The following is a 27,200-nucleotide window of genomic DNA, read 5'->3' on the forward strand; positions in this document are numbered from 1 at the left end:
GGAGGCTCATATTTATGCAATATGATATGTTCATAGTCCTCAGGCCTTTGCCATGTGTGAGTGAACCTAATTTGGTCAGAGTTTAATGGGTTCTCAAGAAGTGAGGTTACTTTCATGAACTCTTCTTCTTAGTTCTAGCCAGTAAGACACACCACAGGACTCTTGGCAAGGAAATGTTTCAAAACAAAAGTGATATCAACTCAAAGAATATTAGAAGTGTTTTTGACATTGTAGTCCAAGAAAGAAAATTTATTCAGTGGATAAAATGCCAATGCTTTTGTTATCTATACAGCTCTGGGACTTTGAGGGTTGAATTTTTTTTTTTATATTTTTCAAAAAGTCTTATGTATAGGTTTTTTTTGGAATTGTCTTTAAAGTATTTTTTTTTCATTTTTGATACACATTGTGACTTTCTGATTAGTGAAGCAGGTAGCTGAGATAATTTGGAAATGAAATTAAAATTAAAAAGGTTATAAATATTTATTATGGTATTAGGAAATGGGGTCATCTGTAGAAAAAAAATGAGATGTCTTTACTACACAGCTGTTGGTCAACAGTGTATGCTAGAAAATTTGGTTGGTCATATTTCAAGTTGTTCTAGAGAACAGAACCTGCTTTTTTGAACTCCTCTCCCCACCTCCAGCCAATGTACCCCTGACTTAAGATCATTTGCAAGAGTGAATTCTTTATCTCCACATATTGGCTACTGTCACATGGATTTTGAGGTTTGCCAAAATTTTGGGCATAAAACAATGCCGGGAAAGAAGGGAGGAAGCACTTGGAATTTTAATGAAAACTATTACACATGAAATATGCTTCGGAGGATGTAGAGATGCATGGAAGAATGATATGAACTTATGTAAGGGATGCTCAGAAAAAATAATAATGACATTTAAATAGCATTTAGTATGTGCCAGGCACTTTGCTAAGTGCTTTACAAATATTACCTCTCTGTACTCTCACAACAACTCTGGAATGTAGGTGGTATTATTATCCCCATTTTGCAGTTGAGGAAAATGAGGTAAATGGAAGATAAGTGACTTGACCAGAGTCAAACAACTAGCAAGTGTCTGAGGCTGGATTTAAATTTAGGTATTCCTGATTTTAGGCCCACTATGTCAATATGACTAATAATTTCTACAGTATCAGAAAGGCTAATGATAACTAAGAAGTAAATAATGTGTAAAATTATTTTTAAAATGTTAAAAAAAGAGAGAGAGAGAGAGTAGCTAGGTGGCATAGTGGATAAAGCATTGGCCCCAGGAGGAACTGAGTTCAAATCCAGCCTCAGACACTTAATAGCTGTGTGACCCTGGGCAAGTCATTTAACCCCAATTGCCTCCAAAAAAAGTTAAAAAGAATGAAGAAGTGGAATAAGATGCCATCAAATTACGTTGAGCATGAATATTATCCTAAAGGAGAGTAGTGAGAAGGAATACACCTGCTTTGGTAGATTTTAGAATGGTAGAACTGTGGTTGTTGAATAACGCCCAATCAGGCAGGAACTACAGAAAACATGAAATTGACTGATGGCTTTTTTTTGCATGTATGGTTATATTGATCTAAAATTTTGTTCTCAGATTCCAAGATGACAAAGAATATGTTTGGAATTGAATATCTTTAAAAATAACGAATATTGGTAGTCTGGTTGACATTCCCAGTATAATGAAGCAGAGTCATTAATGAAAAAATGCCCCAGCTTTTGTTTTCTATTGAAGCTATGGGAAATTACACATGAAGGAAAATATCAGTCTCAGTTTACTTGTGCCTGATTTTCTGAAACACAATTTAGTACCATTTTTTCTTTCCTATGATGAATGAGAATGGAAATATATGCAAAAGAAGGTAAAATGAAAACAAAATATTTTAGAAATGGGTAAGTATTAGAAAGTCAGAAAGGGTTGACCACAGGCACAATGACATATCCCTAGCATGGAGCTGTTGGGCGACAGTGTATGCAAGAAAAGGCAAGAAAGAATATGCTTGGTCAGAATGTAGGTAATTTTGGAGAACTGAGGCTCCTTCCCTGGATTTCTCTTCTCAATCCCAAGCAGGGCTGCCTGGCTGCATGATAATAGGCAGTGGGGAATTCCTTACATCCATAAATGGCCTGTTGTTACTGGGACTTGGAGGTTTGCATAAGATTTTGCATGAGCCCAGGATAGCAAAAGAGGGAGGAAGTTCTAGGCTTTGAGAATGCCTCAGTATCCTATGGTAATTCATTAAATGTATGCTTCTAAAGATAGAGATCTTAGAAGATTGAAATCAATTTATGGATTTCTTGAACCTGTGTTGGAAAAAGAACATCAGATGCATTTGGATATGAGGGTGACTCCTAATATTATGATATTTAGATTCAATCAATAACTAATGATATATTAGAAAGCACAGTGAGAAAGATGAAGAGAAGAATCAGAAAACTGAAATAAGGAATGCCCAGGAAGAGGAGAAGATTATATAAAACTAAATGAAAATTCATTTTGAAAAATTAAGAGGTTAATTTTTATGCCATAAAATTATGCTGAGTATATTTCTTATCCTTGAGGAGAGCTATGTGAAGGAATATAGATGTTTGGGTTGTTTACAGAGTGTTGGGTTTTTTTGGCTGTCAAATAATGACCAGAAGACCAGATAAAACTATGGGGAAGATGAAACAGGCTAAAAGTTTTATTTGTTTGTTTATCAGTTTATTCATTCATTTATTTCCTTTATGGTTTCATTTTGATTTAAAATTTTGGTCTCAGATTATAAGCTGGCAAAGGATATGTTTGGAATTGAATTTGCTTTCTAATTAGTGGATTATTAATAGTCTGGCTGACATTCTAGTATTGAGAAATGGCATCCTTAGCAGAGAAAGTGCCCCACCTTTTATATGAAGCAATGTTTTTTAACAAAAGAAGACAACATTTTTTGAAAGTAAGACAGCATCAATAAAATAAAAACTGAACAGGTGAAATTTAATGCTATAAACTGAGGCTGTGCCAGGATGTTCTCCAAGAAGTATAAAGGGAGATGGAATTCCCCTGTTTTGCTCAGCTTGAGAGTTCTAGGGTGCCAGTTGCTCAAATATTGTACAAACTTCAGCTAAATGTATAAGCAGAGTGGGACTGTCTCCATGCTTTTGGGGGAAGAGGGAAGATGACACTTGTATTTAATTTTGATCCAAATTTGGGGTTCAGAATACAGGAGATCCAAGAATATGTTTGGAATCAAATATCTTTTCAAATTACTAGATATTGGTAGTTTGGCTGACATTCTCCATAAAGGAAGGAGGTTCTTTAGTAATTAGAATGTCCCAGGTTTCCTTGTCTTTCCAGCTATGGAACAGAGCTTCCATAGGGAGAATGAGAATTCTAGTCCCAGGTGATATGTAGCTAATTTTTCTGGAACAGTCTTTCTGGAAATTCTATTTCATTCCTGGATTCCATATCTGGCTTTTTGCATAGGTAAAGATGAATGAAAATATTTGTCAGTGAGAGCTAAATTAAAATACAATAAGTGAGAAATACAGGGGAAATAGGAAATCAAAAATTGGTCATGTGTAAGACGGAGGCAATACTGCCAGGGTGAAGCTACTGGCAAACTGTTTTTGCTAGACTTTGTTCTGGATAAAGGTTGATGTGGAGAGCTGTGAATCATTCCCTGATTTCCTCTTCCCTCTTCCAGCCAGGGCTGCTTGGCCTCCCAACTCTCTGCAGTGGGGAATCATTGACCTCTAGATATGGGCTGTCGTCACTGGGAGATGGTGAAATGCCTATGATTATGCATGAAAGCAGGGTAGCAGTAGAGGGTGGACGCCCTTGGATTTGAGAGTGGCTTAGTATCCTATGGTACAGCAAAAACGCATTCATTCTATACAAGAGAGTATGCTTTGCAGGATGGAGAGAGACCTTGAAAGACTGGGATCAACCAAGAAATTTCTTGAAGTCATGTTGGAAAAGGGGTTGTTAGAAGGTCTTGGATGTGAGGGTGACTCTATATACACTGGTATGTCAAGACAACCATTGAGAAATGAGGTACATGATAGAAAATGCTATCCACATCCACAGAAAGAACTATGGAGTTTGATTGCAGATCTAAGCATACTATTTGTTCTTTTTTTTCTTCTGTTTTGTTTTGTTTCTTCTTTCTTGCAGTTCCTCCTATTGGTTCAAATTCTTCCTTACAACATGACTAATGTGAAATATGTTTAATAGGAATGTATATGTAGAGTCTATATCAAATTGCACACTGTCTTGAGGGTGGGAGAAGGAGAGGGAGGGGGATAAAATTTAAAACTTGAAAGCTTATGGAAGTGATTATTGAAAACTAAAAATAATTAATTTTTAAAAAGAAATGAGGTATCAAAAAACACACTGATGAGGAGGAGAGAGAAATCAGAAGACTGAAATAAATTGATATAAAAGAATAATCAGAAATTGAGAAAAAGATGGTCTAAACTCAAATGAAAGTTGAATTTGGAAAAAAATTGTCCTAAAATTATGCTGAGTAAGTTTTTTGTCTTTGGGGAGAGTTTTGGGAAGGAATATACATGCTTCAGTACTGTCTAAAGTGTTATGTCTGTGGTTGTTAGATCATGATGAAGCCATAAGCTAACATTGTAGTGAAGGACAGAAAGACTGATAGATTCTTTCCCTTTTTTTCTATTCTTTCTTTAGTTTCTTTCTTTGTTTTCTTTCTTTTTCTTCCTTCCTTTCTTTTTCTTTCTTTTTGTCCTTCCTTCATGCCTAGGAAGTTTCATTTTTATTATACGTTTGAGTCTCAAATTAGAAGATGGCAAAGGATAAGTTTAGCATTGAATTTTATCTCAAATTAATGGATATTTAAAGTCTGTTTCACATTCTAGTTTGAAATAAGGGCATCATGAGTGAGCACAAGGCCATTCTTCTTGCTGGCTATTCAGATCTGGGACATTGAGGGTGGAATATGAATGAAACTGACAGTGTCCCCTTACGTGTAACTGTTTTTCCTTAAAAGCCTTTCATGAAATGCTGCTTCTTTTAGATATTTGCCAATCTAGGGTAAATTAAGATAAAATTAGTGAGAAATGTGGAGGAAAAAAGGAAAGCAAGGAGGCACCGCCTGTAGGGAAAATAAAACATTCACTGTAGGCAGTTCTTGGCCAACTGTTTTTACTTGAAATAATTTGTTCCCCAAGTTGAAAATAATGTAGATTTGAGATTCGTTACAGGAATTCCTCTTTCCAGTTCTTGCCTGGTCTGCCCGGTCTCCCAGCTCTACCTAATGGAGAATCTTTGTTTTCCATATATTGGTTATGGACAGTGGTATATAGTAGTGTGCCTAAGATTTTGCCTGGGCCCAGGATAGCTACAAAGGCAGGAAGCTCTTGGGTTTCAGAGTGCCTGCTCTTCCTATGGTACTTTATTAAATCCATCACTTCTCTGGGATGAGAGAGGATGCTTTAAAGGATGGAGAGAAGAATGGGAAGACAGCCATTAACTTAAGGGACTGCTTGAACCCATGTTGGGAAAATGTATGCGGGAAAACATCGGACTGGAAGGTGCCTCCCCAAAGTGTGGTATGCCAAGGCAACCATTAAGGAAGGAAGTATTAGAAAGCATACTGAGCAGGAGAAGAAAGAGAAAAATCAGATGACTGAAATAAATTGATATAAAAATTACAAACAGAAAAAGGATGCATCAAATTAAAACAAAATTATATTTTAAAATGAGGAAAGGAGTTTTAAAGTCAGAAAATTAAGCTGAGTAAGTTTATCCTTGAGGAGAGTGCTATGAAGGGATATATGTTCTTTCATGCTTATAAAGTGGGATTTTTTTGGTTGTGGGATCATGAGCAAAATATCAGCTCAAACTCTGAGGTCAGGGAGATAGTCTGATGGCTTTTTCTAAGTATTTTATTTAGTTATTTATATTTTGGTTGTTTGTTTATCAATTTTTTGCTTATGAAGTTTCATTTTGATTTCACATTTAGGTCTTAGATTATAGGATGGCAAAAGCTATGTTTGGAAATGAATTTCTTTTCAAATTGATTGATAGTGATAGTCTGGTTTGCATTCTAGTAATAAGAAATGGCGTCATTAGTGGACAAAATGCAAATTTTTTTGGCTATTCAAGTCTTGGAAATGGTGTATGGAGTATGAAGAAACCTGGCAGTGTCCCCTTGCCTGTAACTGATCTTCTTGAAAAGCATTTAATGAAATGCTTCTTCATGTCTGATATCATGTCTGGCTCTCTGGATGGCCAAAAATGAGAGAAAGATTTGAAAACGAAGGCCAAATTAAAATAAAATACGTGAGGTGTGTGGAGGAAAAAGGAAATCAAGAAAGGGTCACCTGTGGGGAAAATGAAATGGCCCCAGTGGGCAGCTCTTGGACAATTGGGTTTGCTTGAAAGAATTTGTTCCCAATGCTGAGAGTAAGGGAGAACTGAGATTTTCTGCATGTTCTTCCCAGGTCTAGCCAGGGCTGCCTGACCTTGAAGTATATGTAAAGGATAATCTTCTACCTTCCTATAGGCTTGTGGAAACTGGCATGTGGTAGTGTGTCTAAGATTATGGCTGAGTCCAGGGTAAGAAAGGAGGCAGGCAGCTCTCAGATTGAAGAGCCACTTGTCATCCTAAGGTGTGTTACTAAGTGCATCACTTCTCTAGTGTGAGGGGATGCTTTCAAGAATGGAGAAAGGCCTGCAAAGACTGAAATTACCTTCTTGTTTGCAAAAAGTATTTTGGAAAAGGGGTTTGGGAAGCACCAGGATTTGCAGGTACCTCCTGAATGTGGAATATGAAATTTCAACCACTGAAGAATGAAATGTCAGATGAGATAGTGAGAATGATGGAGAGAAATGGAGGGGCACAAAACATTTCATATGAAGCAATGTTAATAACAAGAGAGGACAATATTTTTAAATTAAAACATTTATAAAGTAAAAACTGAACAGGTGAAATTTAGTGGTATAATCTTGAGGTTGTGCCAGGATGTTATCCCAGAAGTATGAAGGGAGACGCAATTCCTGTGTTTTGCTAGGCTTAAGAGTTTCTAGGGTGCCAGTCTCTCAAAAATTGTATCAAGTTCTACTACAGGTATAAGCAGAGTGGATTGTCTCCATGCTTTTGGGGACATGGGGAAGAGGGCATTTGTATTTAATTTTGATCCAAATTTGGGGTTCAGATTACAGGAGATCCAAGGATATGTTTGGAATCTAATATCTTTTCAAATTACTAGATAGCGGTAGTTTGGCTGACATTCTCCATAAAGGAAGGGGGTTTTTAGCAGATAAAATGCCCTAGGTTTCCTTGTCTATTCAGCTGTGGGACAGAGCTTCCATAGGGAGAATGAACGTGTCAGTCCCAGGTAATATACAGCTGATTTTTCTGGAACGGTCTTTCTGGAAATTCTATTTCATTCCTGGATTCCGTATCTGGTTTTTTGCATAGGTAAAGATGAATGAACATATTTGTCAATGGGAGCTAAATTAAATATAATAAATGAGAAATATGGGGGAAATAGGAAATCAAAAATGGGTCATGTATAGGACAGAGGAAATATTTCCAGGGTGGAGCTGCTGGCAAATTGTTTTTGCTAGACTTTGTTCTGAATGAAGGTTGATGTGGAGGGCTGTGAATCATTCCCCAATTTCCTCTTTCCTCTTCTAGCCATGGCAGCCTGCCCTACCAACTCTCTGCAATGGGGGATCATTTACCTCTCGATATGGGCTAGAAACAGTGGGAGGTGGTGGCAGGCCTATGATTTTACATGAAAGCAGGGTAGCAGTAGAGGGTGGAAGCTCTTTGATTTGAGAGTGGCTTAGCATCTTTTGGTACAGCGTCAAACACATTCATTCCATATAAAAGAGTATGCTTTGCAGGATGGAGAGAGGCTATGAAAGACTGGAATCAACTCTGAAATGTCTTGAAACCATGTTGGAAAAGGGGATGTTAGAAGGACTTGGATCTGAGGGTGACTCTATACACACTGGCATGTCAAGGCAACCATTAAGAAATGAGGGATCAGAAAGCATACTGGGGACAAGGAGGAAGAGAGAAATCAGATGACTGAAATAAAATTATATAAAAGGATAATCAGAAATTAAGGAAAAGATTGTATAAACTCAAACGGAAAATTGAATTTGTAAAAAGAACAGAAATTTAATGTCATAAAATAATGGTGATTAAATTTGTTTTCTGTGGGAGGTTTGGGAAGGAATGTACATGCTTTCATATGTTGTGAAGTTTTATTTCTTTCATTGTTTGATCATGATGAAACAAACAGCTAACACTGTGGTAAAGGACAGAAAGTCTGATGGCCTCATTTTCTTTCTTTTCTTTCTTTCTTTCTTTCTTTCTTTCTTTCTTTCTTTCTTTCTTTCTTTCTTTCTTTCTCTTTCTATTTCTTCCTTCATTCCTTCCTTTTATTCTTTCCTTCCTTCCTTCCTTCATGTTTTGGAAGTTTCATTTTCATTGGACATTTCAGTCTCAGATTAGAAGATGGCAAATGATAAGTTTAGAATTGAATATAATCTCAAATTAATGGAGATTTAAAGTCTTTTTCACATACTACTTTTAAATAAGGGCATCATGAGTGGACACAAGGCCCCCTTCTTGTTGGCTAGTTAGGTCTGGGACAAAGTGGATAGAATATGAATGAAACTGGCAGTGTCACCTGACATGTAATGGTTTTTCCTTAAAAGCCTTTCATGAAATGCTCCTTCTTTTAGATATCATGTCTGGCCCTCTGGATAGGTAAAAATGAAAGACATATTTGAGATTTTAGGCCACATTAAGATAAAACAATTGAGAAAAGTGGAGGAAAAAGGAAAGGAAAAAGGTGCCACCTTTAGAGAAAATGAAGTGTCTCCTGTAGGCAGCTCTTAGCCAACTGTGTTTGCTTGAAAGAATTTGTTCCCCAGGTTGGGAGTAGTGGAGATTTGAGATGTGTTACAGGAATTCCTCTTCCAAGTTCTTGCCTGGACTGCCTGGCCTCCCAGCTCTACCTAATGGAGAATCTTTGCTCTCCATATATTGGTTGTGGATACTGGTATGTAGTAGTGTGCGTAAGATGTTATCTGGGCCCAGGCTAGTCACAAAGATAGAAAGCTCTTAGATTTCAGAATATCTGGTCATCCTATGGTACATCATTAAACCCATCACTTCTCTGGGATGAGAGAGGATGCTTTAAAGGATGGAGAGAGGCCTGGGAAGATAGCCATCAACTTAGGGACTGCTTGAATCCATGTTGCAGAAATGTGTGCTGGAAGATGTTGGATTGTAGGGTGCCGCCCCAAAGTGTGGTATGTCAAGGCAACCATTAAGAAAGGAAGTATCACAAAGTGTACTGAGCAGGAGAAGGAAGAGAAAAATCAGAAGACTAATATAAATCAATATGAAAATAAGAAGAAAACAGGAAAAGGTTGTATCAAATTAAGATAAAATTATATTTTAAAATGAGGAAGGGAGTTTTAAAGTCAGAAAATTAGGCTGAGTAAATTTGTTATCCTTGGGGAGAGTGTTGTTAAGGAATAGACATGCTTTCATGCTTATAAAGTAGGAGTTCTTTGGTTGTGGGATCATGAGCAAACCATTACCTCAAACTCTGAGGTCAGGAAGATAGTCTGATGGCTTTTTCTAAGTATCTTATTTGGTTATTCATATTTTTGTTTATTGATGTTTTTGCCGATGAAATTTCATTTTGATTTCACATTTAGGTCTCAGATTACAAGATGAGAAAGGCTGTGTTTGGAACTGAATTTGCTTTCTAATTGGTAGATAGCGATTGTCTGGTTTGCATTCTAGTATTAAGAAATGGCCCCATTAGTGGACAAAATGAGACACCTGTTGTTGGCTATTCAGGTCTTGGAGATGCTGTATGGAGTATGAAGAAACCTGGCAGTGTCCCCTTGCCTGTAACTGATCTTCCTGAAAAGCATTTAATGAAATGCTTCTTCATGTCTGATATCATGTCTGGCTCTCTAGATAGGCAAAAATGAGAAAAAGATTTGAAAATGAGGGCCAAATTAAAATAAAATAATTGAGATGTGGGGAGGAAAAAGGAAATGAAGAAGGGTCACCTGTGGGCAAAATGAAATGGCTTAGTGGGTAGCTCTTGGCCATTTGGGTTCACTCAAAAGGATTTGTTCCCAGTCTTGGGAGTTAGAGAGAACTGAGATTCATTGCACCACTGCTCATTCCTAGGTATGGCCAGGGCTGCTTGTCCTTCAACAATAGGTAATGGGGGAGCTTTTCCCTCCATATAGCAATTTTGGACACTTGTACATGGTTGTTTGCCTAAGATTTTGCCTGAGCCCAGGGTAAGTAAGGAGGCAGGCAGCTCTCACATTGAAGAGCCCCTTATTATCCTAAGGTGTGTTGTTAAGCCCATCACTTCTCTAGTATAAGAGAGGATGCTTTCAAGGATGGACAGAGGCGTGGGGAGACTGAAATTACCTTAGTGTTTGCCTAGACACGTTTTGGAAAAGTAGTTTGGGAAGCACTAGCATTTGCAGTGACTCCTGAACAAGGGGTATAGAATTTCAGCCAAAAATGAATGAAATATCCGATGAGATAGTGAAAATGATGGAGACAAATGGAGGGGCACAAATCAATTTATATGAAGCAATATTTTTTTTAATGAAAGAAGACAATATATTTTTAAATTAAAACAGCATCAATAAAATAAAAACTGAACAGGTGAAATTTAATGCTATAAACCGAGGCTGTGCCAGGATGTTCTCCAAGAAGGGAGATGGAATTCCCCTGTTTTGCTCAGCTTGAACGAGTTCTAGGGTGCCAGTGGCTCAAAAATTGCACAAGTTTCAGCTAAAGTTATGAGCAGAGTGGGATTGTCTCCATGATTTGGGGGGCATGGGGAAGAGGGCATTTGCATTTCAATTTGATCTAAATTTGGGGTTCAGATTATAGGATATCCAAGGATATGTTTGAAATCGAATGTCTTTTCAAATTACTAGATATTGTCAGTTTGGCTGACATTCTCCATGAAAGAAAAGGGTTCTTTAGTGGATAGAGTGTCCCAAGTTTCCTTGTCTATTCAGCTGTGGGACAGAGCTTCCATAGAGAGAATGAGAATTTTAGTCCCAGGTGATAGAGCTGATTTTTCTGGAACAGTCTTTCTGGCAATTCTGTTTCATTCCTGGATTCCATACCTGGCTTTTTGCATAGGTAAAGATGAATTTGTCAATGATATTTGTCAATGACGGCTAAATTAAAATCAATAAATGAGAAACATGGGGGAAATAGGACATAAAAAATGAGTCATGTATAGGACAAAGGAAATGTCGCCAGCGTTGAGCTGCTGGCAAATTGTTTTTGCTAGACTTTGTTCTGGATGAAGGTTGATGTGAAGAGCTGTGAATCATTCCCCGACTTCCTCTTCCCTCTTCTAGCCAGGGCTGCCTGGCCTCCCAACTCTCTGCAGTGGGGAATCATTTACCTCTCAATGTGGGATGGGAATACTGGGAGGTGGTGATAGGCCTATGATTTTGCATGAAGGTGGGGTAACAGTCGAGGCCAGAGAGTGGCTTAGTATTTTATGGTACAGCATCAAACACATTCATTCTATACAAGAGAGTATGCTTTGCAGATGGAGAGAGGCCTTGAAAAACTGGGATCAAATCTGAAATGTCTTGATGCCATGTTGGACAAGGGGGTGTTGGAAGGACTAGATGTAAGGATGATTCTGGGTATGCCGGTATGTCAAGGCAACCATTAAGGAATGAAGTATCAGAAAGCACACTGGGGATGAGGAAGAAGAGAGAAATCAGAAGACTGAAATAAAATGATGTAAAAGGATAATCAGAAATTGAGGAAAAGATTGTATAAATTCAAATGAAAATTGAATTTACAAAAAAGAAGGGAAATTTGATGTCAGAAAATTATGCTGAGTAAGTTTGCTATCCCTAGGAGGTTTGGGAAGGAATATACATGCTTTCTTATGTTCTAAAGTGTTATTTCTTTGGTTGTAGTTCATGATGAAACCATTAGCTAACACAGTAGCAAAAGTCAGGAAGGCTAATGGCTTCTTTTCCTTTTCTTTCCATCCTTCCTCCCTTCTTTCCTTCCTTTCTTCCTTGCTGCTTTCCATCTTTCCTTTCTTCCTTCCTCACTCTCTTCCATCTGTCCTTCCTTCCTTTCACTCTTTCGTTCTTTGTTTCTTTTTTCCTTCATACTTAGGAAGTTTCATTTTGATTGTACATGTGAATCTCAGATTAGAAGATGGCAAAGGATAAATTTGGAATTGAATTTGATATCAAATTAATGGAGATTTAAAGTCAAGTTCATATTCTTGTTTTGAATCAGGGCATCATGAGTGCACACAAAACCCCTCTTCTTGTTGGCTATTTACATCTGGGACATTAAGTATGGAATATGAATAAAACTGGCAGTGTCACTTGACATGTAACTGATTTTCCTTAAAACTCTTTCATGAAATGCTTCTTCCTTTAGATATCATGTCTGGTTCTCTGGATAGGTAAAAATGAAGGAGATATTTGCCAATCCAGGACAAATTAAGATAAAATAAGTTAGAAGCATGGAGGAAAAAGGAAAGCAAGAAGGCATCACCTGTAGGGAAAATGAAACAACCCTTGTGGGCAGTTCTTGGCCAACTGTGTTTGCTCAAAAGAATTTGTTCCCCAGATTGGGAGTAATGGAGATTTGAGATTCATTATAGGAATTCCTCTTCCCAGTTCTTGCCTGGACTGCCTGGCCTCCCAGCTCTACCTAATGGAGAATCTTTGCTCTCCATATATTGGTTGTGGATACTGGTATGTAGTAGTGTGCGTAAGATGTTATCTGGGCCCAGGCTAGCCACAAAGGCAGGAAGCTCTTGGATTTTAGAGTGCCTGGTTATCCTATGGTACGTCATTAAACCCATCACTTCTCTGGGATGAGAGAGGATGCTTTAAAGGATGGAGAGAGGCCTGGGAAGATGGCCATCAACTTAGGGACTGCTTGAACCCATGTTAGAAAAATATGTGCTGGAAAATGTTGAATTGTAGGGTGCTTCCCCAAAGTGTGGTAGGTCAAGGCAACCATTAAGGAAGGAAGTATCAGAAAGCATACTGAGCAAGAGCAGGAAGAGAAAAATCAGAAGACTGATAAATTGATACAAAAAATTACAAAGAAATACAGGAGGGCCAGCTAGGTGGCTCAGTGGATAGAGCAACAGCCCTGGAGTCAGGAGGACCTGAGTTCAAACCCGGTCTCTGACTAGTCACTTGACACTTATTAGCTGTGTGACACCCTGGGAAAGTCATTTAACCCCAATAACCTCACCAAAAAAACAAAACAAAACAAAACAAAAAACCAAAAGAAATACAGGAAAAGTTCATATCATACTAAGGGAAAATTATATTTTAAAATGAGGAAGGAGGTTTTAAAGTCAGAAAATTAGGCTGAGTAAGTTTGTTGTCCTTGAGGAGAGTGTTTAGAAGGAATATACGTGTTTTCATGCTTATATAGTGGGAATTCTTTGGTTGTGGGATCATAAACAAACCATCAGTTCAAACTCTGAGGACACCAAGATAGTCTGATGGCTTTTTCTAAGTATTTTATTCAGTTATTTATGTTTTTTGGTTGTTTATTGATCTTTTGCCTATGAAGTTTCATTTTGAGTTCACATTTGGGTCTCAGATTATAAGATGGGAAAGGATGTGTTTAGAATTGAATTTGCTTCAAATCAATAGCTAGTGATAATCTGGCTTGCATTCTAGTGTGAAGAAATGGTGCCATTAGTGGACAAAATGTGGCACCTTATTTTTTTGGCTATTCAGGTCTTAGAAATGGTGTATGGAATATGAAAGAAACTTGTCATGTCCCCTCATGTGTAACTGATCTTAATTTTTGATGTCATGTCTGGTTCTCTGGAAAGGCAAAAATGAGACAAGGATTTGAAAATGAAGATCAAATTAAAATTAAATAAGTGAGATGTGTGGAGGAAAAAGGGAAATCAATAAGGGATAATCTGTGAGCAAAATGAAATGGCCCCAGTGGGCAGATCCTAAACAATTGGGTTCTATTAAAAAAAAATCATTCCCAATGTTGTGAGTAAAGGAGAACTGGGATTGTTGCATCAATTCTTCTCAGCCCTCTCATTATCCTAAGGTGTGTTATTAAGCACATCATTTCTCTAGTATAAAAGGGGATGCTTTTAACCATGGAGAGAGTCCTAGAAGACTGAAATTAACCTGCAAATTGCCTAACCCTCTTTTGGAAAAGTAGTTTGGGAAGTACTAGGATTTGTCTATCCAGCTGTGGGACACAGCTTCCATAGGGAGAATGAACATGTCAGTTACAGGTGATATTAGCAGATTTTTCTGAAACAGTCTTTCTGGAAATTCTGTTTCATTCTTGGGTTCCATATCTGGCTTTATGCACAGGAAAAGATGAATGAAGATTTTTGTCATTGAGGGCTAAGTTAAAATTCAATAACTGAGAAATATGGAGGAAATAGGAAATCAGAAATGGGTCACCTATAGGTTAAATGAAATGTCACAAGGTGGAGCTGCTGGCCAATTGTTTTTGCTAGACTTGGTTCTGGATGAAGGTTGATGTGGAGAGCTGTGAATCATTCCCTGATTTCCTCTCCCCTCTTCCAGCCAGGGCTGCCTGGCCTCCCAATTCTCTGCAATGGGGAATAATTTACCTCTTGACATGGGCTGGGAACACTGGGAGGTGATGGCAGGCCTATGATTATGCATGAAAGCAGAGTAGCAGTTGAGGGTGGAAGCTCTTGAATTTGAGAGTGGCTTAGTATTCTATGGTACAGCAAAAAACACATTCATTCTATACAAGAGGGTATGCTTTGCAGGATGGAGAGAGTCCTTGAAACACTGGGATCCACTTAGAGATTTCTTGAATCCATGTTGGAAAAGGGGGTGTTGGAAGGATTGACTCTGAGTGACTCTGGTTACTCTGGTATGTCAAGGCAACTATTAAGAAATGAGGTATCAGGAAGCATGCTTAGGATTAAGAGGAAATCATAAGACTGAAATAAAATTATATAAAAGAATAATCAGAAATTGAGGAAAAGATGGTCTGAACACAAATGAAAATTGAATTTGCAAAAAAGGGAAGTTTAATGTCATAAAACTATGCTGATTAAGTTTGTTATCTTTGGGGGGAGAGTTTTGGGAAGGAATGTACATGGTTTCATATGTTCTAAAGTGTTATATCTTTGCTTATTGGATCATGATGAAAGCATCGCTAACATGGTGGTGAAGGCTAGAAAGGCTTATGACTTGACTCTTCCTTTCTGTTTCTTTCTTTCCTTCATACCTTTTAAGTTTCATTTTTATTGCATATTTCAGTCTCAGATTTAGAAGATGGCAAAGGATAAGTTTAGAATTGAATTTTATCTCAAATTGATGGATTCTAGTTTGAAATAAGGGCATCATGAGTGGACACAAGGCCTCTCTTCTTGTTGGCTATTCAGGTCTGGGACATGGCAGATGGAATATGAATGAACCTGGCAGTGTCACCTTCCATGTAACTGCTTTTCCTTTCATGAAATGCTGCTTTTTTAGATATCATGTCTGGCACTATGGATGGCTAAAACGAAGGAGGTAGTTGACAATCTAGGCCAAATTAAGATAAAATTAGTGAGAAACATGGAGGAAAAAGGAAAGCAAGAAGACATCACCTACAGGGAAATGAAACGTCCCCTCTGGGCAATTCTTGGCCAACTATGCTTGCTCAAAAGAATTTGTTCCTCAAGTTGAGAGTAATGGAGATTTGAGATTCTTTACAGGAATTCCTCTTCCCAGTTCTTGCCTGGACTGCCTAGCCTCTCAACTCTCTCTAATGAAGAATCTTTCCCCTCCATATAGCGCTTCTGGACACTTGTATGTGGTAGGATGCCTAAGATTTTGTGAGAGCCCATGGTAAGTAAGGAGGCAGGCAGCTCTCACAATTGAAGAGCCCCTCATTATCCTAAGGTGTGTTGTTAAGCACATCACTTCTCTAGTATAAGACAGGATGCTTTCAAGGATGGAGAGAGGGCTGGGAACACTGAAATTAACTGATAGATTGCCTAAACCTGTTTTGGAAAAGGGGTTTGGGAACCACCAGGATTTGTAGTGACTCTTGAACGTGGGGTATGGAATTTCAACCAATAACAAATGAAATACCAGATGAGATAGTAAGAATGATGGAGACATGTGGAGGGGCACAAATTAATTTATATGAAGCAGTATTTTTGAGAAAAGAGGACAATAGTTTTTGAAATTAATATATCATCTATAAAATAAAAACTGAACAGGTGAAATTTAATGCTATAAACTGAGGCTGTGCCAGGATGTTCTCCAAGAAGTGTGAAGGGAGATGGAATTCCCGTTTTGCTTGGCTTGAGAGTTTTAGGGCGCCAGACATTCAAAAATTGCATAAAGTTCTACTAAAGTTATGAGCAGAGTAGGATTATCTCCATGCTTTTGGGGGTATGGGGAAGAGGGCATTGGCATTTCACTTTGATCCAAATTTGGTGTTCAAATTACAGGACATTCAAGGATACATTTGGAATCGAATGTCTCTTCAAATTACTGGATATTAGTAGTTTGGCTGACGTTCTTTGTAAAGGAACACAGTTCATTTGTAGACAAAATGCCTGACATTTCCTTTTCTATTCAGTTGTGGGACAGAGCTTCCATAGAGAGAATGAAACTATTAGTCCCAGGTGATATGTAGCTAATTTTTCTGAAATAGTCTTTCTGGAAATTCTGTTTCATTCCTAGATTCCATACCTGGCTTTTTGCATAGGTAAAGATGAATGAAGATATTTGTCAATGAGGACTAAACTAAAACCAATAAGTGAAAAATATGGGGGAAATAGGAAATCAAAAATGGGTCATGTGTAGGTCAAATGAAATGTTGCCAGCTGGAACTGCTGGCCATTTGTTTTTGCTAGACTTTGTTCTGGATGAAGGTTGATGTGGAGGGCTGTGAATCTTTCCCTGATTTCCTCCTCCTTCTTCCATCCAGGGCTGCCTGGCCTCCCAACTCTTTACAATGAGAAATCATTTACTTCCCGATATGGGCTGTGGTCACTGGGAGATGGTGGAATGCCTGTGATTATGCATGAAGGCAGGGTAGCAGTTGAGGGTAGAAGCTCTTGGATTTGAGAGTGGCTTAGTATCCTATGGTACAGCGTCAAACGCATTCATTTTATACAAGACAGTATGCTTTGCAGGATGGAGAGAGACCTTGAAAGGCTGGGAATAATACAGAGATTTCTTGGAGCCATGTTGGAAAAGGGAGTGTTAGAAGGACTTGGATCTGAGGGTGATTTTATATACACTGGTGTGTCAAGACAACCATTAAGAAATGAGGTATCAGAAAGTATACTGAGGATGATGAGGAAGAGAGAAATTAGAAGACTGAAATAAAATGATTTAAAAGGATAATCAGAAATTGAGGTAAAGATGGTCTAAACTCAAATGAAAATTGAATTTTACAAAAAAGAAGGGAAAATTAATGTCATAAAATTATCTTGAATAAATTTATCCTTGGGGAGAGTTTTGGGAAGGAATGCATAAGTTTTTGTGTGTTCTAAAGTGTTATTTCTTTGGCTATTGTATCATAATGAAATCATCAGCTAACACTGTGGTGAAGGCTAGAAATGCTGATGGCTTTTCTTTTTTTTTCCCCTTTCTTTACTTCTTTCTTTTGTTTCTTTCCTTCCTTTCATTCATTCTTTCATTTTTCCTTCATGCCTAAGGAAGTTTCATTTTGGTTGTACATTTGAGTCTCAGATTAGAAGATGGCAAAGGATAAGTTTAGAATTGAATTTGATCTCAAATTAATGGAGATTTAAAGTCTCTTTTACATTGTCTTTTTAAATAAGGGTGTCATGAGTGGACATAGGGCCTCTCTTCTTGTTGGCTATTCAGGTCTGGGATATTGCAGATGGCATATGAATGAACCTAGCAGTGTCACCTGACGTGTAACTATTTTTCCTTAAATGCCTTTCATGAAATGCTGCTTTTTAAGATATCATGACTGGCTCTCTGGATAGGTAAAAATAAAGGAGATACTTGAAATTCTAGGCCAAATTAAGATAACACAAGTGAGAAAAATGGAGGAAAAAGGAAAGCAAGAAGGCGTCACCTGTAGGGAAAATGAAATATCCCATGGGCAGCTCTTGGCCAACTGTGTTTGCTCAAAAGAATTTGTTCCCCAGGAGTAATGGAGATTTGAGATTCGTTATAGGAATTCCTCTTCCCAGTTCTTGCCTGGACTGCCTGGCCTCCCAGCTCTACCTAATGGAGAATCTTTGCTCTCCATATATTGGTTGTGGATACTGGTATGTAGTAGTGTGCGTAAGATGTTATCTGGGCCCAGGCTAGCCACAAAGGCAGGAAGCTCTTGGATTTCAGAGCGCCTGGTCATCCTATGGTACATTATTAAACCCGTCACTTCTCTGCTATGAGAGAAGATGCCTTAAGGGATGGAGAGAGGCTTGGGAAGAGGGCCATCAACTTAGGGACTGCTTGAATCCATGTTGGGAAAATGTGTGTTAGGAGACTTTCGATTGAAAGGTGCCTCCCCAAAGTGTGGTAGGTCAAGGCAACCATTAAGGAAGGAAGTATCAGAAAGCATCCTGAGCAGGAGCACAAAGTAAAACATCAGAAGACTGAAGTAAATTGATGTAACAAAATACAAAGCAATACAGGAAAAGATTGTATAAATTTAAGTGAAATTTATCATTTAAAATGAGAAAGCGAATTTTAAAATCATTAAATCAGGCTCTTTGTTATCCTTGAGGATAGTGTCATGAAGGAATATTTTCATGTTTATAAAGTAAGATTTCTTTGACTGTCAGAGCCAGCCATCATGATTAAACTGTTGGCTCAAACTTTTATGAGAACAAGGTATACTGATGACTTTTCTAAATTTCTTTATATATGTATTTTTATTACCCATTAAGTTTTATTTTGATTTTTCATTTTGGTCTTAGATTATAAGATGGCAAAGGACGTGTTTGGAATCTATTTTTTTTATATAACTGGATACAGTAGTTTGGCCGACTTTTTCTCCTAACAAATGAGGTTCATTATTTAATATAAAACCCTGTTTTTCAGTGTCTGTTCAGCCTTGGGGTACAGCTTCTGTAGTAAGAATGAAAATATCAGTCCTATGTGATATGTACCTTATTTTCTGGAACATTCTTTCCGGACATACTTATAATTCTTCTTACCATATATGGCTTTTTGCATAGGCCATAATGAGTGAATCATTTATAATTATAAAGTAAAATTATATGAATAACAAATATGGGGCAAATAGGAAATAAAAAATGGGTCGTCTTTAAACAAAATGACCTGTAGCCAGTGGTTCCAAAGTGTTTTTGCTAGAGAAAATTTGTTCCATATGTAGGTTGAATTGGAGAACTGAAACTTTCCCTGAATTCTTTTTTTGACTTCCAACCAGGGCTACCTGGCCTCTCACCTCTCTGCAATAGGGAACCATTTAGCTCTGTATGGCCTGTGGGCTCTGGGGTGTCATAGGTTGCCTTTGGTTTTTCCACCACCCAGCCTAGCCATTGAGGTTGAAAGCTCTTGGATTTTAGAGTGGCTTAGTGTCCTATGGTATGTCACTATTCTCTGCTACCTTTTGGGAAAAGAATGTTAGAAGCATTTGGATTTTCAGTTTACTCCTCATAGTGTTATATGGAATTGCAATCAGTAACAAGTGAACATTAGCAAGCATAATAGGAATGATGGAGTGGAAATAGTAGGTTGAAGTAAATTAATATAAAGGAATGTTTTTAAAAAGAGAAAAATACATTATTATATCCGTTCATAATTGATAAAATTAAAAAAATTCGCTGCCATTAACTTATTCTGCATATAACTATAATCCCAGAAATGAGTAATTTTAAAAAAGACTCCTTCCTCCTTTGCTAGTGTATAGATTTCTGTGACATTATTTGTTAAATAATGCCAAAAGGTCCGCTAAATATTTGCTGAGGGTTAGATGGTCTGAAGGCTTTTTGGAAAGGGACATTTAAATTTTATTTTTATCTAAATTTTTGGCCTCAGGTTACAAAATGTCAAAGGGTATGTTGGGAATTAAATATGTTTCCAAATTATTGGACACTGGTAGCTCCATTGACATTCTCTAATGACAAAAAAGTTTTATTAGTGGATAAAATGCCCCACCTTTCATAATCTGTTCAGCTCTGGGACATTACATACGTAGTAAGATTGAAAATGTCAATCTCAGATTATGTGTGCCTGATTTTCTGGAACAATATTTCATTGTATTTTTTTTTTCCATTCTTGGATTCCATTTTTGGCTCTCTGGATAAGGAAAGATATCAATAGAAATATTTGCAAAAGAAGGCCAAATTAAAGTAAAATTAATGAGAAATGTGAGGGGAATCTGAAGTCAAGGCAGGGTCTATTCTAGGCAAAATGAAATTTCCCTAGTGTGGAATTGTTAGCCAGTTGTGTTTGCTACTAAGAATTTGTTTCCATGCATACCTTTTGACTACACAATACTACTACTAGGTCTGTATCCTAAAGAGATAAAAAACAGAAAGGAAAAGGACTTATATGTACAAAAATATTTATAGCAGCTTTTTTAGTGGTGGCAAAGAATTGAAAATTTAAGGGATACCCATCAGTTGGGGAATGACTGAACAAGCTGTGCTGTATGAATATGATGGAATACTATTATATTATAAGAAATGATGAGCAAGTAGAGTTCAGAAAAACCTGGAAAGTCTTATATGAACTGATGGTGAGCAGAACCAGGAGAACATTGTACAAAGCAACAACCACATTGTGCTATGACTAACTTTGACAGAGTTATCTCTTCTTGGTAACGCAAGGATCTAAGACAAATCCAAAAGACTCATGATGGAAAATGCTGTCCACATCAAGGTAAAGAACTATGGAGTCTAAATGCAGATCGAAGCATATTATTTGCTCTCTCTCTCTCTCTCTCTCTCTCTCTCTCTCTCTCTCTCTCTCTTCTCTCTCTCTCTCTCTCTTTTATTTCTTCTTTTTTGTGATTTCTCCCATTAGTTCTAATTCTTCTTTACAACATGACTAATGTGAAAATAGGTTTAATATGAATGTATATGTAGAGCCTATATCAAATTATATGCCATCTTGGGGTGAGGGGTGGGGAGAGATGGGGAGAAAATGTGGAATTCAAAATCTTATGGATGTAAATGTTGAAAACTAAAAATAAATAAATTTAAATTAAAAAAAAAAAAAGAAATGACAAGCGGGATGCTCTCAGAAAAACCTGGAAAGACTTACATGAACTGATGCAAACTGAAAGGAGCAGAACCAGGAGAATATCATATATAGTAACAGCAACATTATATGATGATCATCTGTGAATAACTTAGCTATTTTCAGCAATATAATGATCTAATACACTTATGAAGGACTTGTGATAAAAAAAATGCTATCCCCCTCCAGAGAAAGAAGTGATGGAGTCTGAATGCTGATCGAAGCATACTTAAAGAATGAATCCACTTTGATTGAGTATAGAGTGGTGTGTTTACTGTGGAATATTACCTAAATGTTCAGGTATATCTCATGTATGTGTACATTTTGTTGCAGTGACTATTCTTAATTTCTTGGGTTTTTTTTTATATAAAAGTTGGCTCCCTGTATCCAGGATAACGAATGATATGTTTGGAAATTAAAATGATGTCAAAATAATGGATATTAAAGTACTTTTGACATTCTGAATGAATGAATGAAACAGAGTCATCAGTGGGTAAAATGCCCCTACTTTGATTATCTATGGAGATCTGGGACATTGGGTATGGAATATTTCTGAAACAGTTAGTCACAGTTGATGTGTAGGTGATTTTTGAAAGTGCCTTTAATACATTTCTTTTTTTGTTTTTTGATGCAGTGTTTGACTCTCTAGCTAGTGATATATTTGGAAATGAAGGTGACATGAAATCTAAAGATAATAGAAATGTTTTCACATTATGATATAAAGAATCAAAGTGCTCTGTAGGGAAAATGACAAGTCTCTATACTGTTGTCCAACTTTGGTGCTAGAAAATGACTGGGTAATAGTTTGGCTATTTCTTGAGAAGTAAGACTACTTTGATGAACTTCTCTTCCCAGTTCCAGCAGTAGCAGCCTTGGCTCAGGACCATTCCCAGTGGGGAATTCATTATCCTCATTTGGAGACTGTGGTCACATAAACTTTGGTAAGTATCTAAGTTTCATCCATGATGCTGCTGTCAAGAAGCAAAGTAGAGGCATATCAATTGGGGGTACCTCAGTATACTATGATACATGAAGAAACACATAATTCCTGCAATATAAGGAAGGATATTTGGAAAAATGGATAGTCATGAGAAGACTAACATGAATTGAAGCAGAGGAATGCTCAACATGAAAGGAAAATCATGTGTATACTGACTCCAAAAATATTAAGGGAAAGCACTTAAAGGCAAAACTAAATGCAATAAAATTATAATGATCCAAATTCTTGTTTCAGGGTGAGAGTGGAGAGAAGGACCCCACTTTAGAAAGAACAGTGGCAGTTTGCTGTAGAATATTTCCTAACTACTGAAACAGAGCTTATGTGTGGTCAAATTGTGCTGAAATGACTTTCCTTCCTGTCTTGTTTCATTCTTTGATATAATGGGTGGTTTTGTGCATATGGGTTTGGAAAGGAAATGTATGGAATTGAGAGTGATGTCAAAACAAAGGATATTAGACATGTTTTTGAAATTTTGGCAAAACAAAGTGGTGTGATCAGTGTGTTAAAATGTCCCTGCTTTGGTTGTCTATAGAGCTCCAGGACATTGGGTGTGGAACATTGCCTAACCATTGGTGTTGAACTGAAATAGAAATGGGGACCACTTAACCATACATAAGGACTCCTAAAAGCTACATATTGACCTGGTTTTAAAATGTAATATTATCTGTGTTTTATTGTATTTTTCTTTATTTGTTTAAATATTTCCTAATTATATTTTAATCTGGTTTGGGTTGCACTGGGTAGTGTTGTGGGTCACCAATAGCACAAAGACCACTTGTCTGACACCTCTGGCCTAAATGATCAATCATAGCTTTTGTGTAAATGATTTCTGAAGTGCTTTTTATGTACTTTTTTTCCTTTTCTGATACAAGGTCTAGCTCTCTGGCTTGTGAAGGGATCAGGAGAGATATGTTTAGTCATGAAAATGATATCAAAACAACAGAAATTAGAAGCATATTGGCATTATCTTATAAAGAAGCATGGTCATAATTACAGAAAATGACAAGTCCTTGGCTTTATGCTGTTGGTCCACTTTGGGTGCTAGAGCCTGGCTGGGTCAGAGTTTGATTACACTCACTTTGTTTAGTTATAGAGGGCTAAGACTTTGGGAATGGAATATAGCCAAGATTTGGATACTCATCTTATATGTATAGTTAAGTTATGTGCTTCTCCTGCTTTTCTTGTTTCTGTCTTTGATATATTTTGTGGCTATCTTTGGATAGGATGAAAAGAGACAAATTTGGAAATGAAGGTAATATCAAAACAAAAGATATTAGAAAAGTTTTTACATCATGATGTCAATTAGCAGGGCTACAGTAGGGGAAATGACATGTCTTCGGTCTTATACTCTTAGCCTAATGTGAGTCCTTGAAACCAACCAGGTCAGAGGTTGAGTTAGAGATCTAAAGCTTCCTTGTCAATTTCCCTTCCCAACTCCAGGCATGGAAGCCCTGTCTTTGGTCCGTTTCCAATGGAGGAATTCATTATTTCTTCATTGAAGATGGGGTCACATGGCATCTGGAGAGTTTCTAGTTTTAGTCCAGGGGAGTAATGTCAAGAAGCAGCAGAGAGGCGTCTTGATTGGGAATATTTCAACATACTGTTTTTGGGAATGACGCTTATAATTCCTGCAATGTATAAAAGTAGAAGTAGGAAGGATAGAGGGAGGCATGGGAAAACTGACATGAACTGATACAGAGAGATGGTCCTCAAGAATGATAAAACTATCAAGAGAAAGCACCAGAAAGAGAAAATGTACACCTTGTTATTATGATGACCAATCATCTTGGTCCTAGAGGAGAGTTAAGAGAAAATACCTGTTTTGTTTGAATATAGAGTACCAAGACTTTTTGTGTGAAATATCACCTAAACAATCAGAAAAAGCTCATGGATGGATCACTTTGGCTGAAGTGCCTTTTCTGCTTTTGTTTTAGTCAATGACGTAAGGACTATTTGTGTAGACGATATGGAGGGATATATTTGGAAATGAAGGTGGTGTTAAAGGAAAAGACTGAAATACTTTTGACATTCTGTTATAAAGCAAGGTCAGTAGTATGGAAAATGGCAAATCGCTGGTCCTATGTAGCCAGCCAAATGCGGATGCTAGAAATCTGATGGATGAGAGTTAGGCTAGATCTAGGGATGGAGTGAATTTCCAGGGTGAGAATCTATAGGGGCAGAATGCATTTCCAAGGTAAGAAGGCTGCTATAACATGATAGAGAAAGTCTGGAGACTCAGGATTAGAACTCAAAGAGGAATGAAGTAATAGCTAGTATTTAATTAAAATGGAGGTTTGGACAGGAATTGACTAATCAGAGAAAAGGCCCCAAGTATTGGAATATATTTGTAGGGTGGGAAGCAAGTGGCAAAGTGAACCTGCAAGGCTAGAAAACTGCTTTGATATAGGGAAGAAATTCTGCAGTCAGAAGTAGAACCTAGAGAGGAGACGTTCTGAGAACAGACCAATAAGAGAAAGGGTATGTCCAGTGTGAGGTCAGATGAGGAATGAACTTCCAAGGTGATGAGGCTGCAGGGCAGAGTGAAATCCCAGCATGAGAAAGTTGCTGTGGCATGATGAAGAAACTTTTCAGAGTCAAGAGTGGGGCAAAGAGAGGAATGAAGACATGGCTGACCTCGGACTGCCTTTCCTTAAAATGAAGTTTCTTATAGGAACTGACCAATCAGAGAAAGGGTCCACAGGGTAGAGGGTATGTCCAGTGGGAGACCAGTACAGATTAAACTTCCAGAATGAAGAAGTTTCTCTAGCATGGGGGATAATGTGTAAAGAGTCAGGAGTGGAGCACAGGGAGGAATGAAGACATGGCTGGCCTGGGCACTTTCCTGAAAATGGTGGTTCTGGCAGGAAGCAACCAGTCAGAGGAAGAGTCCAAAAGTGGGATCTACTTCTAGTTCAAGGTCAGGCAAGCTGAATGTCTAGGGTGATGAGGCTGCTGTGGAATGATGGAAAAAATCCAGAGTCAGGAGTAGAACTCAGGGAGGAATGAAGACATGGCTGGCATGGGCATTTTCCTGAAAATGGAGACTATGGCAGGAACCATCCAATCAGAGGAGGAATCCAGCAGTGGGATCTACTTCCAGTTCAAGGTCAGGCAAACTGAATGTCCAGGGTGATGAGGCTACTATGGCATGATGGAGAAATCTAGAGATGAGGAATGGAGCTTAGAAAGGAATGAAGATATGGCTAGCCTGGGCATTTTCCTGAAAATGGAGGCTATGGCAGGAACCATCCAATCAGAGGAAGAGCCCAGCAGTGGGATCTACTTCCAGTTCAAGATCAGGCAGACTGAAATTCCAGGGTGACGAGGCTACTGTGGAATGACGGAGAAAGTCTAGGGAGCAAGGAGAGGAGATCAGGGAGGAATGAAGACATGGCTGGCCTGGGTACTCTCCTGAAAATGGTGGTTCTTCCAGGAAGCAACCGATCAGAGGAAGATCCCAGCAGTGGGATCTACTTCCAGTTCAAGGTCAGGCAGATTGAACTTCCAGGATGACGAGGCTGCTGAGGCATGACAGAGATGTCTAGAGAGTCAAGGGTAGAGCTCAGAGAAGAATGAAGACATGGCTGGCCTGGGCATTTTCCTGAAAATGGAGGCTGTGACAGGAACCATCCAATCAAAGGAAGAACCCAGCAGTGGGATCTACTTCCAGTTCAAAGTCAGGCAGACTGAACTTCCAGAGTGATGAGGCTGCTGTGGCATAATGGAGAAATCTAGAGTATGAGGAATGGAGCACAGGGAGGAATGAAGTCATGGCTGGCCTGGGCATTTTCCTGAAAATGGAGGCTGTGGCAGGAACCATCTAATCAGAGGAAGATCCCAGCAGTGGGAGCTACTTGCAGTTCAAGGTCAGGCAGACTGAACATCCAGGGTGATGAGGCTGCTGTAGAATAATGGAGAAAGTCTAGGGAGTCAGGAGTAGAGCTCAGGGAGGAATGAAGATATGGCCAGCCTGGGCACTTTCCTGAAAATGGTGGTTCTTCCAGGAAGCAACCAATCAGAGGAAGAGCCCAGAAGTGGGATCTCCTTCCAGTTCAAGGTCAGGCAGACTGAATGTCCAGGGTGACGAGGCTGCTGAGGCATGACAGAGATGTCTAGAGAGTCAGGAGTGGAGCTTAGGGAAGAATGAAGACATGGATGGAGTGGTCACTTTCCTGAAAATGGAAGCTTTGGCAGGAAGCAACCAATCAGAGGAAGAGCCCAGCAGTGGGATCTGCTTCCAGTTTAAGATCAGGCAGACTGAATGTCCAGGGTGATGAGACTGCTATGATATGACAGAGTAGGCTACAAAGTCAGGTGTGGAGCTCAGGAAGGAATGAAGACATGGCTGGCCTGGGCATTTTCCTGAAAATGGAAGCTTTGGCAGGAACCATCCAATCAGAGAAAGAGCCCAGCAGTAGAATCTGCTTCCAGTTCAAGGTCAGGCAGACTGAATGTCCAGGGTGACGAGGCTGCTGAGGCATGACAGAGATGTCTAGAGAGTCAGGAGTGGAGCTCAGGGAAGAATGAAGACATGGATGGAGTGGTCACTTTCCTGAAAATGGTGGCTCTGGCAGGAAGCAGACAATCAGAGGAAGAGCCCAGCAGTGGGATCTCCTTCCAGTTCAAGGTCAGGCAGACTGAACATCCAGGGTGACGAGGCTGCTGAGGCATGACAGAGATGTCTAGAGAGTCAGGAATGGAGCTCAGGGAGGAATGTAGACATGGATGGAGTGGTCACTTTCCTGAAAATGGTGGTTCTGGCAGGAAGCAACCAATCAGAGGAAGAGCCCAGCAGTGGGATCTCCTTCCAGTTCAAGGTCAGGGAGACTGAATGTCCAGGGTGACGAGGCTGCTATGGTATGACAGAGTAGGCTACAAAGTCAGGTGTGGAGCTCAGGGAGGAATGAAGACATGGCTGGCCTGGGCATTTTCCTGAAAATGGAAGCTTTGGCAGGAACCATCCAATCAGA

At 38.6% G+C, this 27,200-nt stretch overlaps 1 long non-coding RNA gene across 1 annotated transcript in view; it reads right to left on the reverse strand.

Annotated features, from left to right (window-relative positions):
- Positions 1-27,200, reverse strand: part of LOC144455026 (uncharacterized) — a 49,970-nt gene extending 22,770 nt beyond the window's left edge. Inside the window, exon 1 of the long non-coding RNA XR_013483657.1 lies at positions 1-27,200. This exon is cut by the window's left edge and continues 14,306 nt beyond it. This is a non-coding gene — a long non-coding RNA (uncharacterized LOC144455026).

Source organism: Phascolarctos cinereus, unplaced genomic scaffold (genome assembly GCF_003287225.1).
Source record: "Phascolarctos cinereus isolate Bilbo 61053 unplaced genomic scaffold, phaCin_HiC Scaffold_8;HRSCAF=390, whole genome shotgun sequence".
NCBI classification, from domain to species: Eukaryota; Metazoa; Chordata; class Mammalia; order Diprotodontia; family Phascolarctidae; genus Phascolarctos; species Phascolarctos cinereus.